The 13862-nt window shown below is 40.8% G+C and overlaps 1 long non-coding RNA gene across 1 annotated transcript in view; it reads right to left on the bottom strand.

Moving 5' to 3' along the window:
* Positions 1 to 13862, bottom strand: part of LOC309675425 — a 56908-nt gene that overhangs the window by 19230 nt on the left and 23816 nt on the right. The window lies entirely within an intron of this gene.

The raw sequence follows: 13862 nt of genomic DNA, 5'->3' as shown, positions 1-13862 counted from the left end.
TTAATTTGCGAAGCAGTTTATTTCAGATATTGAAGCTGCTTGTTCTGCATGATTATGAAAACTAAACAGAAGCAAGTATCCATTATTACCTAAAAATAATGAATGCAGAAGAGGCAGACACTTGGGACCCAAGGAGGTGACATTAATGTTCAACATCTTGAAAACAGCAGCATATCAAATTATTGATGCAAAGCATTTGACGACTGTCTTTAAGAGGCAGGGACATAGGCTGTCTAGACATGATCAGATATCAAAGTCTACGAGTTTTGCAATCTGATCATTTTGTTTCCCTTTTACTAAGGTAAAGAGGCGCCTGTCAGTATTTGACAGGCTGCAGACACAATGATTATAACAACAATAAGAATAACTGCTCTCTGTAGTACTATTATCCTCTGAATAACTTTGTTGGAGGAACTCTGTTGCAGTTTGTTTACTTGTTTGTTTAGTGGCTTGGTTGGTTTTTATCTCTGATGGAGGCTAATGTCTGTATATTCTGTGACCCCTTGTTACAGCTCCCATTAGACCAGGATTTAGACACAGATCCCAAATTGATCTCAAACCACAGTGGAGAGACTAAGTGGCCGCATCTGCAGAAGCTGAATTGGAATATATTCCAGATCAGACAAGTTGATCTTTTTTGAATTGGACTTAGTGGGTAAAATCGGACTTAACCCTTCCCATGCACTAGACAATTTCTGTAAGCTTCTCATCTCAGGGTTGTTTAACAGGCTGAAGGCACAATGACTGTGACAGTAGCTGCTCTTTTTAGCAGCGGCCTATGATAATAGATTTTCAAGCGGTACACTATATATTTAGCATATGCCAACAGCAATTTTAGGAGTTGCTGTGTGCTTGTTTTATAATTCTAATTCAATATATCTGTCAATGTTGCTTTTCGTCCCAGGCTTCACGTTTGTGCTTTTGTCAACAGAAAATGACAATATTTTCTTCTAAAGGAAATTTCAAGGTCAAATGAAAGTTGAAATAGATAGAAAGCACGTGGTAACAGAAACTATGATTAGGGCATTTGGTTTAGCCTTTTCTTTGTATCAGAATGTGTGGGCAGCCCCAGCTTAACTATATGTAAGGACAAATTCTCAACTCAGTATTAGTGTTTGATTTGATTTAGACAATGATGCTGATGTCATTTGGGTGAATACCTATGAGAAAAATAAATAGGATAAGACAGATACTTAATGGGAGATTAAGTGATTCAGTGTGAAACGTCACAATTGTAGTTTAAAGAACTAGAACATGTTCCAATTCCTGAAACTGAAACTGTCAAAATTGTACTCTATAATTTTATATTGCCATCTCCAAGCTTTCAAATGTCTCTTAAGTAATAATATCACACGATGCCACATTATGATATTTAAGCCTCTGGGTTAGAATACCAAGTCTATATCATCATGCTGTCTCATACCCTGATGTTATGTCACATGCAGAGATTTTCAAAGGCTTTAAAACCAGACTGTGCCCAACTGCTATTTATCACCACTAGGGACTCGATTTCTAACCGCCACCTCTACGAAGGCTGATCGTCATAGCAGTGAATCAATTTCCATATTGCAAAAGTAATACTGTTGCCTGTTATCAAGAGGACTTTAGACAACTGGTCAGTAACCATTGCTCATAGCAGCCAGCGCAAACTTCCAGCAGAAAATCAGAAAACTAATAGGAACAGGCTTGTCATAACTCACCTATAAAAGGTGTTTCCCCTTTGTGGGCTTCAGAAGGCTTTGGGGGTTAACAAGAGAGTTTCTGCTTTGCTTTGCAAAATCAGTACCCTGTTGCATTCAGCATTAGATGCACACAGAGTAGGAAAATGTTCTTGTCCTTACAAAGTTACCTACATAGATCAGAAAACATCTTATTGTTCCATTTCAGAGCAAGGAAATCAAGGCCATTGTCTGAAAACTGCAGCAGAAGCAAGAAGTAAATCCGTGTCTCCTAAATGTCCACAAATGATCTTTCTTTTGCATGAAATCAGTGAAGGAAAGACAGGGAAAAGCTGTGAAGACTGCAATTATTTAGACAACTAGGGTAGCACGGAGGATAATGAGCGGATGGCCCTGCAAGTAATCTTAGCACTCAAGGCAAAGGCTGGCTAATCCATGGGCATCCCCTAAACCCCACGGATGGTTCCTTGGATCAGAGCTGAAGCCTGTTGCTTACAGTCTGAAATACGATGTGGTCAGCACTTCTGTGCCGCCAGTGAACTGAACTGTTAAACCTCCATGGCTGTCATTTCTCCTATACAGAGAATCCATACAGGCATTTCGGTGCTTAAAGGTGCAATGGGCTGTCTCCGATCCAGAACAGCAGCGAATCCCTGACTCGTCCATGGTTACTGTATCATGGCCTGGTTCACACAGAAGCACAGATGTCATATGTGCTCCAGCACCTGCTGGGACTTAAGAGTCTGAAGCAACAAACCACATGAGTGATGGGAAGGTTCAGGGAACCAAACTGAATCTAGTCCCAAGTAACGCCCCAGACGCACAGCGTGCAGATGGAGGGGGCACAGCACCAACTGCTCCGCTCCCATCGTGCCAAATACCCCCTCTAATGTAGACATGACTATAGACATGCACGTGGTCTGTAAAAATGCGTAAACCAGGGCAGCGTGAAAGACACGCTCTTGTGAATCCTGGTGTGTTTGTACACTTCATTAAGCTTTTGTCCGCACGTCTAAACTCCCAAATGCTTTCCAATTCTGCCCCTCAAAGCACAGTGCTGTTTTGACCAGCCTTTAGGTAGCTGGGATTCCTACTTAACCAAAGGTCAGCCAAGTTAGTGCCCTATGTACTTCTTCCCTTCTTACTCCACAGTCTCAATTCACTAAGGATTTCTGATATCTCCTGAACTCTTGATCTGTACTATGAATAATGACAGATCAGCAGATAACATTACCAGGCTGCCCTACATCCATATCCAGAATCTGATGAACTTTTGCTTATGTCAGTAGAAATACTTAATGGAAAAAGAGCCTCTTGTCCCTGCAGAAGTCTTCATCTATTAACCTCTTTTTACTAAAAAATGCATCTCTAACCTCAAATGGGAGGGTTTATCATATAAAGTTTACAAGACAAATGAGTCATTATTCAAGAAGTTAGTTAATAGCACTGCACACACCTGACCAGAAATGTCAACTACTAGGGAGAAGGGGCAGAGGATACTTTATGAAATTGCAACCGTTGCTCAGGGGCACTTATGTCCGAGTCTTTCTGACAACATCTACAACACTCTAATTGAACTGCCTGGGCATAGAGGAATTGCTTTTTGCTACTGCAAAATAGCTAGCAGAATTACAAAAATGGTGTATCAGAAAAATGTAGTGTATTTTCAAGCTTTTGAAATGTCACACTCCTGGGCACCAATTTATCTGAGTTACATTGCAACATTACAAATAGCCAGCAAGTCTTACAGGGCCATTTTTCACAATAAAAATACTTTCCTAACTGCTATTTTAGTTCAGTAATGATTGTATAGATCTGTTTATTATGCATTTATATTTCCCCCTAAATAATACCTTACTGTTGGCAACGTACTGAAACAGAGGAAAGTGTGTAATATTAATGGGGCCAACCACTCACTTCAGCGTAAAAATATTTTTGACTTCGTGGAAAAAAAGAAAGAGAAAAAAAGAAAAAACTTATAAGAAATCCATAAAGAAAACAAAGAAATCCTTCTGCTATTTTTCTAATTTAATACTGCTTCCACTTCTATCTGTTGTCTTCAGGATAATGGCCATTATGATCATAGCGAAAAGATTACATTGATTGCAGAGTGCCAGGGAAGCTGTATTAAAGGTCAATAAGGAAAAGTGGTATATATCTCTGCTGGAGCTATGATTCAGCCTCTTGAGACCACTTCTTAAGATATTTCCATTGTTTTCTGTTGTATGTAGCAGCACAGATAAGCTGCCACTTTTAGAAAAGCACAGCCAAAAACATAAGGAATCCAGCTTCTAAATGCTTTAATGCACCTGCGTCGTACAAGTTATACAGCATCAAAGAAACTATTAGGCATTGAATTCCCAGTTCTTGGAGACTTCCTTCATTAGCCCTAAGGTAGCTGCTCTTGCTGATGTATGTTCTGCACCTGGCTAGGGTAGCTGGCTGTAAGGGCTGAATTTGGGATTCCTAGCTCAAATGAATATGTTGTACTGCTAGAGCAAAGATATGATGCTATATATCTGACTAATCCTCAGCTCTCTGTGGCTTACGCATCTCTGGGAGGAATACAGCAACACATCTCACCAAATGCACACATCTGAATTTGACCACTGAATATATGTTCCCTCTGGTACCAGAGACTGCAACAGTGAGCTAATTCCAGCCAAGAATGATATTGAACCATTTACACCTATGCATCTAAAGCACCATTTCCTCTTGCATTTGTCCTGGAGTTATTGAGTCATAATTATTAATAGTAAATTAGCATGCAATTGGCCACAACTAACTAATCATCTTAACAAACTCTCGGCATATCCCTGTTACCGCTGAGAAAACTGCAACTCTGGAAGGTCAGGACTTGATTTCAATGGAACCTCTACTGTTCCAACTTCATCTTTTAATGTATGTGCACACCTCACACAGGTACTTTCCTGATGTCAGGACTTATAGATGAGGTTACCTGACTCTAATACACTGGAAACAGCGCATCTATCTACAAATGGGTTTAAAGTTGTATTTTCCTTGGTAATCACCGAAACAAGAAGGCAGTTCCTATTCCTTGCTTAGAGTAGTTCCAACGCAATCAAAGAATGGGATAAATTTAGTCTGTTGTTTTCCCCAGACACCGAACGGAGCCTGCTTTCGTCCCTGCTCAGCTCAGCATAACCATCTACCTATGATGCCTGTGGTATAAGCACAGTAATCCTAGGTACCTTCTACAGTACCTAGGAAAAATGTCTGTATCTCCAGATGGTTCCTTAGTCTATTCCTGATCTGAATCACATCTGAAGAAGTTAGCATCTCTTCATCATCTACAGAAAGAACCTAAAGAAAGCAACAAGTTAAACGCCACTTAAAATTAGAGGGTATGAGTACTCACCCACTATGTCAACATGCCAAATTTCTCTTACAAAGGGAGGTTTGGAAAATCTCTCCATTGCGGTTCTAAGTGCCAGTAACTTTCTAACAGAAGTAGTTGTTAAAGGAACAGCTCTGCCACTTGAAAAAATGGTTGTTTTTCAAAGAATTAATTGCCATCGGCTTGCTTGGCAGTGAGAGCAATGGAAAATAGTCGGTGTGTTTCATGTAATAGCAAATGGAAATGTTTTAGGACTCCTCCTCCTCTGATGTTATGCAGAGGTGAGCAGAGACTAAAGAAGTATTTTTTACGCTGTAATAAAAAAAGTTTAAGTACTAATAACTATTGCTCATTCTGTTGGCGGGATTTTCATACAACACCCTTTGTCTTTGATTTTTAGAAGCATGATACTACAACCTGGAGAAAACAACATTTACACTTTATATGGACATAAGGCAATTCCACGCATGTATTCTAAGCACATGCCTTAGCACACAGACTACTCCACTGGGTGCACGTGTCTATAAACCGGACTCTTTAAAATAAACTCTGGGAAGCTTCCAGATTAATTAGCAAATAAAACACATGGAAAGTAGTTCAGTCCATGGTTCCATACATGAATGACATTCTCATAATAGTTTAATTTTATTTGTACTTTCATACTATATTTGAGGAATGGTTTGAGGAATTACAAGTGTTGCCACAGGGAAACAGTGGGCTCAAGAAGAATCTTGGGATAAGCAAAAGCAGGCTAGAAACCACAAAAACAGAATATTGGCTATTTTGAAGGGCAATGTGCATGTGACTTTTACCACATAGAGAGAGTCTACCAGAAGTTATTCGTTTTCTAACATATCTTCCTCAACTAACTTCTCTGTATTTGTGACTTCTACCTCCTGTTTTGCAAAGGGGGAATATCTCTGTGTAGCACAAGGGAAGCAGCTGAAGTCAGGATTAGGTGAGGAACATGCAGAGAAGCACTGACCTGCAGGATCATCTCATGGATTTGAGCTTCAGAGCAGAAAGTTTAGGTTATTCAGAAGGATGCTGAAGTTGGTATTCAGCAGACACCAGCCCATTCACACTTGCGAAGGTGACAGTTGGGACAATCAACAGGTCTTGTTTTCAGTATCTGCTCATCTCTCGAGACAAAGGCTCTTCCCTGAGCGGCAGTACAACTTTGCTGAAGTGATCACCTGAACCACAAGAAAAACTGAACAACTATTGTGCTACTGAAGAAGCCCAAAAGGAATTGTTTAGATTTTCTTGCTCTTTTACTTACTAGCATTGAGGGTTAGTATATTTCTATCAGCACAGCACGCTAAACCTACCAGGAGAACTGATGTTTAATGCCCAGTGATTTTTATCTCTTCAATAATAGAAGACAGATAAAAACTTCCTATCCAAAACCAAAACCTCAGCCTAGAAAAGTAGATTGCCAAAGAAGGATACGAAGCATAATGGCAGCTTGAGAAAATATTTCTTTGAGATAAACAGACCAAGTTTAAACAGTCCAATTGCTTGTGCCAGTTAAATCAGTGCCAACCAAACATCTAACCCATCTTCTACAAAGCATTCTTCCAAGTAAGAACATTACAGAATATTAGAAACTTCCCTTGGTTCTTTTTTCTTTTCAAAACAAATTTGAACTTTTGCATTTTCATGCAACTCACAAAGAAAAGAAGACTTATTATTAAGAAAATAAGTCATGATAGACACTGCATATTTTATCATTTGATGACAAAGACATTGTTATTTGTTTTATTAAGCAGTGCACAATTAAAAGTCAATATGCAATAACGTAATAGAATCTGTGTAACTAGTCAATTTTTTGCCAATGACAATGTCTAATTTATAGGAAATCAGTAATAAAATGTTTGTTTTCAACATTATCTGCAAAATTATTTGTTTATTATGAAAATAAATCCATATGGCTTTGGGTCAGCAGATGAAGTTCATGGGAAGGTGATCCAGCCTAGGCGCTGATCTCAGAAGTGCTATTCAGGGAAGACAAATTACAGTTTACTTCTTCAGGTCTCTAGCATATTGTGCAGAAATGAGTTTAGTTCCTTTGAGAGTATCTGTCATATCCAAGCAGGAGAGAATACCTTAATAGGCTGTGCCCATTTCATAATGCATACAAGATAGATGTCTCCAGAGGAGGGAGAGGAATCTTGTGTTTAAAAGTTTCTGAGCACAAGCTTGTTAAGAAAGTTGGCAATCAATTACAGAAACTAATCCACTCAATGAATTATTAGTGTTTGTTAGTGAAGCACCACCGGTGTGAAATAATTTCATTAAGTGTAACAATATACATGCTACACCACGCCCTAGTCTTCATTTGCTCCAGCAAGTATAGCAGACAGTTTTTTAAAGTCTGACATGAGTCAATGAGTGGCAAGCACCCAAATCAGAGGAAACAAAACCACTAATCCTAAGGATTTTACTTCCAAAGGAATTTAAAAGGAAATAGTACCTATTAGTTGTAGTGCTTGACAGGAGCATGTACACGAATAACAAAGAGAATCTCCAGATTGAAATGGGATACTTCCAGACAGTTCTTCGCAATGCCTGAAAACATTTCCAAAAGGATTTGTTTACACCAAGAAAAGCAATCTTTTTTCCATTGTTGCTCAAGATGCCAGGCATGGTACAAGCGCACAGAGAGAGGGCACGGAGCCAGACTCAACCAGCTCCTGTGTGCATTGGAAACAAACTAAAAAGCCATGCCTGATTCAGAGAGCTCAGGCTGAGATCTTGATCTGAACCTTCCCACTGCCTGGGTCAGGCTGAAATCAGACTCCTTGCTCTGGACCTCTCCTGAGCTTGTCTTGACTGAATGGAATTTTTTTTTTTTTTTTGTTCTTCTGAGGAGAAATGAGGGGGTGATTTGACATGCAAACAGCACAGCTCTGCAGCAGCAAGCACATGAAAGATAAGAGTCCTACTGCTGTAAAGTAAGCACCAGAATTGGTTTGCGTTTTGAGCAAGGGCATAGCTACTGAGTGTGCAGTTACAGCACGGAGCTAATGGACCAGATCTGCTGGGAAGGGGCTACAGAGATGGGAGAAACCGTAGGGACTGAGTGGGCAGATGGATCCCCTTTGGTTCCATGATTCCTTCCGCATTCCTATTTACTAGGCTGTGGGACTGACGTGCTGATGCTACAGCAGTGTTAACCTGCCATAGCAATACTTAGAGCCTGAAGCACTTTCTAGACCTACCTCAGTTGTCCCTAAGTGAGAGAACGAAATGCAAGTGTGGCTGTGCATTCAGGACAGGCACTGTTAAAATTCTGTGTCACAAACCCCCTAAACCTATTCTAGAAAAGCATTTTCCCTCTGTGACCATAGGTGGGCAGAATCCAGTTCAGAGACATGTTGAATCCGCAAACACTTGAACTTTGAAAACCTGCTGCCTGGGGCTGAGACATAAGGGGGGGGGGAGAGGGAGAGACTCAAAAGAGATGCCTGATTGCCTACATGTAGAGCATTGGCAAAGCATTGGCCTCAACATCTGTCCCCCCTTTTTAGCCTTTTGTATACCCTACAGAAATTTACACTGAGTTGCAGTAAATTGCTCAGATCCTCCTCCTTCCCACCTCCCCCCCTACCGGCTGCGATCCCTTGCGAAGACTTTGAAAATCTTCCAGTCATAATAAGAGAGGAAGCAAATTACTACTTCCCCAGCACAGGAGCAGAGGAAGCACGCTGGCTCGCTCTGTGGGCGGTGCAGATCTGGGCTCTCATTAAAGTTACAGTAGAAATTTCACCCTGCTGAAGTCATCAGGAGTTTGGCACTGGATTTCATCCTCTGCAAATGACTGTGTTACACCCTTTGAAAGCACTGGCTAATACCTCAGCACCCCCAAACTAGTAGAACCAGGAATTTCCAGTTTGGAGGAGATTATCTAACAGATGGATTAAGAGGTTTTAGTAACCCCCCACCACCCCACCCCAGTTACTTCAGCTAGTATAGCTTAGCAAAGTATGCTCCACATTACAGGAACAAGAACCCCCCTCCACATATACGGTGACCACCTGTAGCCCATCGCCCACAGAGTGCCTTCACAAGAGTCGCAAAAGCTCAGAGGCAAAACGCTCCCACCTCTGCACCAGCAGGGAGTCCGCTGCTGTGTCTGGCACGTCCCCTGTTCCCGCGCACGCCTGCCCAGTTGCACGCTGATTTTGGGCACACGTCCCAGGAAAGGCGGCACATCCCTGCACCAGCCTCTCTCTGCAAAGGGCTCTCCGCCGCCCTGCAGACTGCACAGCCCCGCGACGCGCGCGGTAGCCCCGAGAGAAGGTGCGTCTTAACATCTCCATCTACAGAAATTGATATTATTTTCCCATTGTATAAAGTTGTCCATCTCTTGGAGAAAAATTCTGTGAAAGAATTTTTTTACTCTCTGAGCTTCTTTTAAAGTTGAATTCCTGTCTTAAGGGTCCCCAGCCCTGTAAGCTGACCATTTTCTTATCCCATGTGTTTTGGAGACACCAGGCATTTTAAACCACTGGGCAACACAGTGAATTTTTATGGAACATTCTTCTTATTTGCAAGCACTCAGCCACTTAAAAGAAATATATTTTTCACATGCGTGTAGAAGTGATTTGGCATCTTGATGTTAATATTAACTAATTTTATGGTGTTACCTTCTGGCTGCTGCTCATGACAATTTAGAGTTTGCAGTTACAGCCCATTATAAAAGGGAAGGGCTGCAAGAGGGTGTTAACAGCCTATTTAGGATATAAAGCATCGTGCAGTACACAGATTTAAATTCAGGTGAAGTATAAGGTCAGCTTTGAATTGTATGTATAATATGTTTGCCAGGCACCCCATGTGTAAAACTGACAGCTCTAACCTCGTTGCCACAGGCTGTTTTATACAGTTGGGAATATTATGTCTCTTTGACTTCGGTGATGTACACTTGAAAAGAAAATTGTTTCATTTTCAGGAAACTTGGAAAGCCAGAGCCTATTGCAGTAATGAAATATAACATAAACTTCTGAGTTAAAAAGGCTATTTGGAATTAATTAACATCAGCTCATGCCACAATTACATGCAACACATACACGTTAATAATAATAATAAAAGAATAATGAAGCTCACATAATCCAGTTTTCTTTTTGTATAAATTTGACACAAGCCTGGCTTTGCTCTGCTACATTGGAAACGTGAGCTGAATGCTTTAAGCACTCCAGATTCCAGCGGGTGCTTGGTGCAGGGCTCCGAGAGCTGTGCACAGAGCCGGCAGTGCTCTCAACTCTGTGCCTCTCGCAGTACTTGAACCTCGTGTTTTCTGCATGATCCTGACATGCACATTGCACCAGGATTAGGGGGTGAATTTCCCACTTCCAGCTTTAAGACACAGGTTGTTTCCCCATACACACCATCATCTTCCGGACCTGCGAAGCTGTGGCCCCGCCCATTCCCAGCTGATTTGGTAATGTTAGTTGTTCCTGTTTTACATTTAGTCTGCTCTAACATGGACAGAATAATCCAGTCATTGAGCGAAACACGAGCAGCCTATGGCAGGGGCAATGCTCTAGTGCAAATCATTTTGGATGGCACAGGCTGCCCAGGGAGGGGGGGAGTCCCCTTCGCTGGAGGTTTTCAAGACCCGCCTGGATGCAGTCCTGAGGGATGTGCTCCGGGCAATCCTGCTTTGGCAGGGGAGTGGGGCTGGATGATCTCTAGAGGTCCCTTCCAACTCTGAAAATTCCGTGATTCCGTGATTTGAATTGAAACACCAGACACTTCTCACCTACATCAATCCTGCCTTTCAGAAAGAAAAGGATAGTGGAAAGAAAGGGTAGCGTAGAAGGAGCATGTTGATGAAGAAACTGAGGCACACAATAGCACTGTAGTTTGCCAGTCATGTAATGGATCTGGGACAACACCGTTTCCCAATCTACCACCTCAGTGGAAAGCCCACTCTCTTGCACTACATGCAACCACCACACTGAAATGGAGGAGGGAACATCGTACAACAAATGCAGAAGTGACGAAGGTGTAGGCTCTGAAAAGGCGAGGGCTGACCACTATTAGGATACCGTCTCTTCATTATGCCCTACAGCTTTCTTCCAGAGAACAACAGTGCTGTTTCAAATAATTTCTTCCTCGCTTTCTCAGAAGAAATGGATGATGATTTGTCAGGCCATTGCACACTGATATAAAAAGTCCTGCTCTTCACACAGCAGTTTGAAGATACCAAAGTTTTTTATGAGTGCTCTTGGGAGTTAGATTCTCAGCTGGTGTAAAACAACGCTCAGTAACGTCAAAAGGAAACATGCCAATTTACATCGTCTGTAGATTTTGCAGCTCTATTTCTTATATAAGTGTTCTCAATATCTTTTAGTCACCTCCCTAAAAGGTACCATTTAGATCGAATATTTATCATCCTTCTATATTTCTTATCTTCACTTTAAATTAGAAAAGAAAATAACAAGCTGTCTGCAGAGTAATCAATTGCTATAGTAAACATTACTTTAGCATACAATGCAGTACTTATCTCTGTTCTCCTTAATTAAATCTGTGGTGTATGCTGTCATTTGTCTATGCAGAATAAGTGTTCTTCTCACCAACCAGAAACTTACCTCCAGTAATTAACTCCTTGGTTTTAGAACAAATTAGGAAAGAAGTTAACTTAGCCTGATTTTCCTCAGGCAGTTTTCCCGTTTTCCACATTACTGCAGAACAGTCATTTTTGTCCCTCAGCACCTCTGATATGCAGAATCTTCGTTATTGCTCTGAACAAGCAAACTTCAGCACCCATATATGGAAAAAATATTTATACTATGTAAGAAAAGCCACTTTTATAGGCCTTATTTATCTTCTAATGATAATGAATATTCCAAATAACTGAATATATGAATATTTACATTGGGAGGATCACATGCAGGCACCATGTACCACTAGTCAAGAGCAAAAGCAGGGAGAACATACTCATGAAATAGACGTGAGACTGATTTCAAACACTTAGATGAACAAGTATTTGGATATGAATTGCTCATGTGTACAGACATATAAAACATGTACCGGTCTTATAGGTCATTTGTTCAGCTGGGCGAAATCACTGAAAGGTCCTTCTACATCAGGGACAATGGTGAGGCTTATGTCAGCTAAGTATCTTGTCCTACAGTCTGAAGAGCAAGAAAGTATGTTGTCTTGGGAATTTCTCACGGAAAAATGTAGCCAAAGGCAAGTTTTCCTACAACTGAGAAAGTACCTGGAAAGTAATTTTAACTGAAGGTTCCAGCTATTAAACCCAGGCAATGCTTAGAAGTGAGATGCCCAGACAGCAGTACGTAACAGTAACATAAGAGAAGCATCCCAAATAGCGCAACACTGTGCTCAGCTACACAGTCTGGAAGCTGTACTGAGATCAATGTAAATGAATGATGCCTCCAGCTATTATTCATATAGGTTTAGAACCCACTCTGCCCCCAGGTACGTGCAGATCTTGGCTGAGTATTATAACTGAAGCACAGTTTGTTTCTGAGCCAATGGCTTCCAAATACTGTACTAGACCCTTATTAGACCAGACCCCAAAATTGGACTATTAAAAGCAGTAATAACACAGCACTGGTTGTAAAATATTGCCTGAATTTTTGTCAATGCAATTTGCAGATATGATTTTTACCTCTCGTGTAACACTTTTAACAGTTCGGTCATTCTACAGAGTTACTGTATATCGTTGGTACAGAGACGTAGAAAACTTTGTGTCATTTCACAGTTCTGCAGTGGGGCCCATGGGCACTGATCTAATTTCACTGCATCACAAGGCATCTGCAATATTACACAACCTACAACTGAGCTGGAGTTAGCACAGCCACCACAGTACCGGCACAACCCCTGTCATTTCAATTCTTTACGCTTTTTTCAGCAGCAAGGTCTCATCTCCCCACTCTAATAGTGTCAGCTAATAACCAATAACAGTCTCAACAATGAAAAATCTAATGAAAGTGAAGGGAAAAAAATGATGAAACAGAAGTTCACATTCCTGATCCAACCCCAAGTTGAAGGAGTGGGACAAGAAGGGTCTTTTAATTTGTAATCTAAAGGAAAATAAGGAAGCCACAATGTTCATTCTTCATAGTGACCTTGCCTAAAAATTACATCAGTGTGACCCAAAGTTTTACGGTGATAAAACCAAAATCAAACAAAGAGTGAAAATCTCTTTGGTTCAAATGGTCACAGCTCAACTGAATTGACATTTGGATGTGCATTTTTGGGTTTACATGAAAATAATACTTCCCATAGAAATAGCAATTTTCATTAAATAAATAAATAACAGTGAACCATTGGAAATACAGGTTTTGACAGAAAATTTTGAACTTACTTCAACATAAATGGATTATGGTGTCCTTGAGAATTAGATCAAATGGGTTTGCTGGGATATTATAAAAATGAACAGCAAAGCCACACAGCACAGCAGGAGTCTCTGCACATCTATTTTCCATACCAAATTTTGCCGGCACTTTTATTTGTTCAAACCCATCATCTAGTCCTGGAGTAGTGCCCATGAGAAAAAAAATAAATACCATAACTGATGAGCACAATGGACAGTACAGTGGAACCTCCTTGGAACTGTTTCATATATTGAAGATCTCTTTCATTAAGCATCTCTGTGACCTGCCTTCTCTTTTTCTCCCCTTACTAAGAAATTTTAAAGGAGAAAGAAAAAAGATCAACCCTGTAGAAACCACACAGACGAAGGCGCTTGCAGAAAGCAGTGCCACCTGTGCATACCAAATTGCATTTCCAAGCAATCTGTTTGGCCAGTACTGGAATGAAGCAGGGAATAGAACCCTATACTGTCTTTT

Source organism: Vanellus vanellus (assembly GCF_965231255.1).
Source record: "Vanellus vanellus genome assembly, chromosome: 9".
In the NCBI taxonomy this organism is placed as follows: domain Eukaryota; kingdom Metazoa; phylum Chordata; class Aves; order Charadriiformes; family Charadriidae; genus Vanellus; species Vanellus vanellus.
The sequence above is the reverse complement of the archived record's forward strand: the minus strand, read 5'-3'. Positions and strand labels throughout refer to the sequence as shown.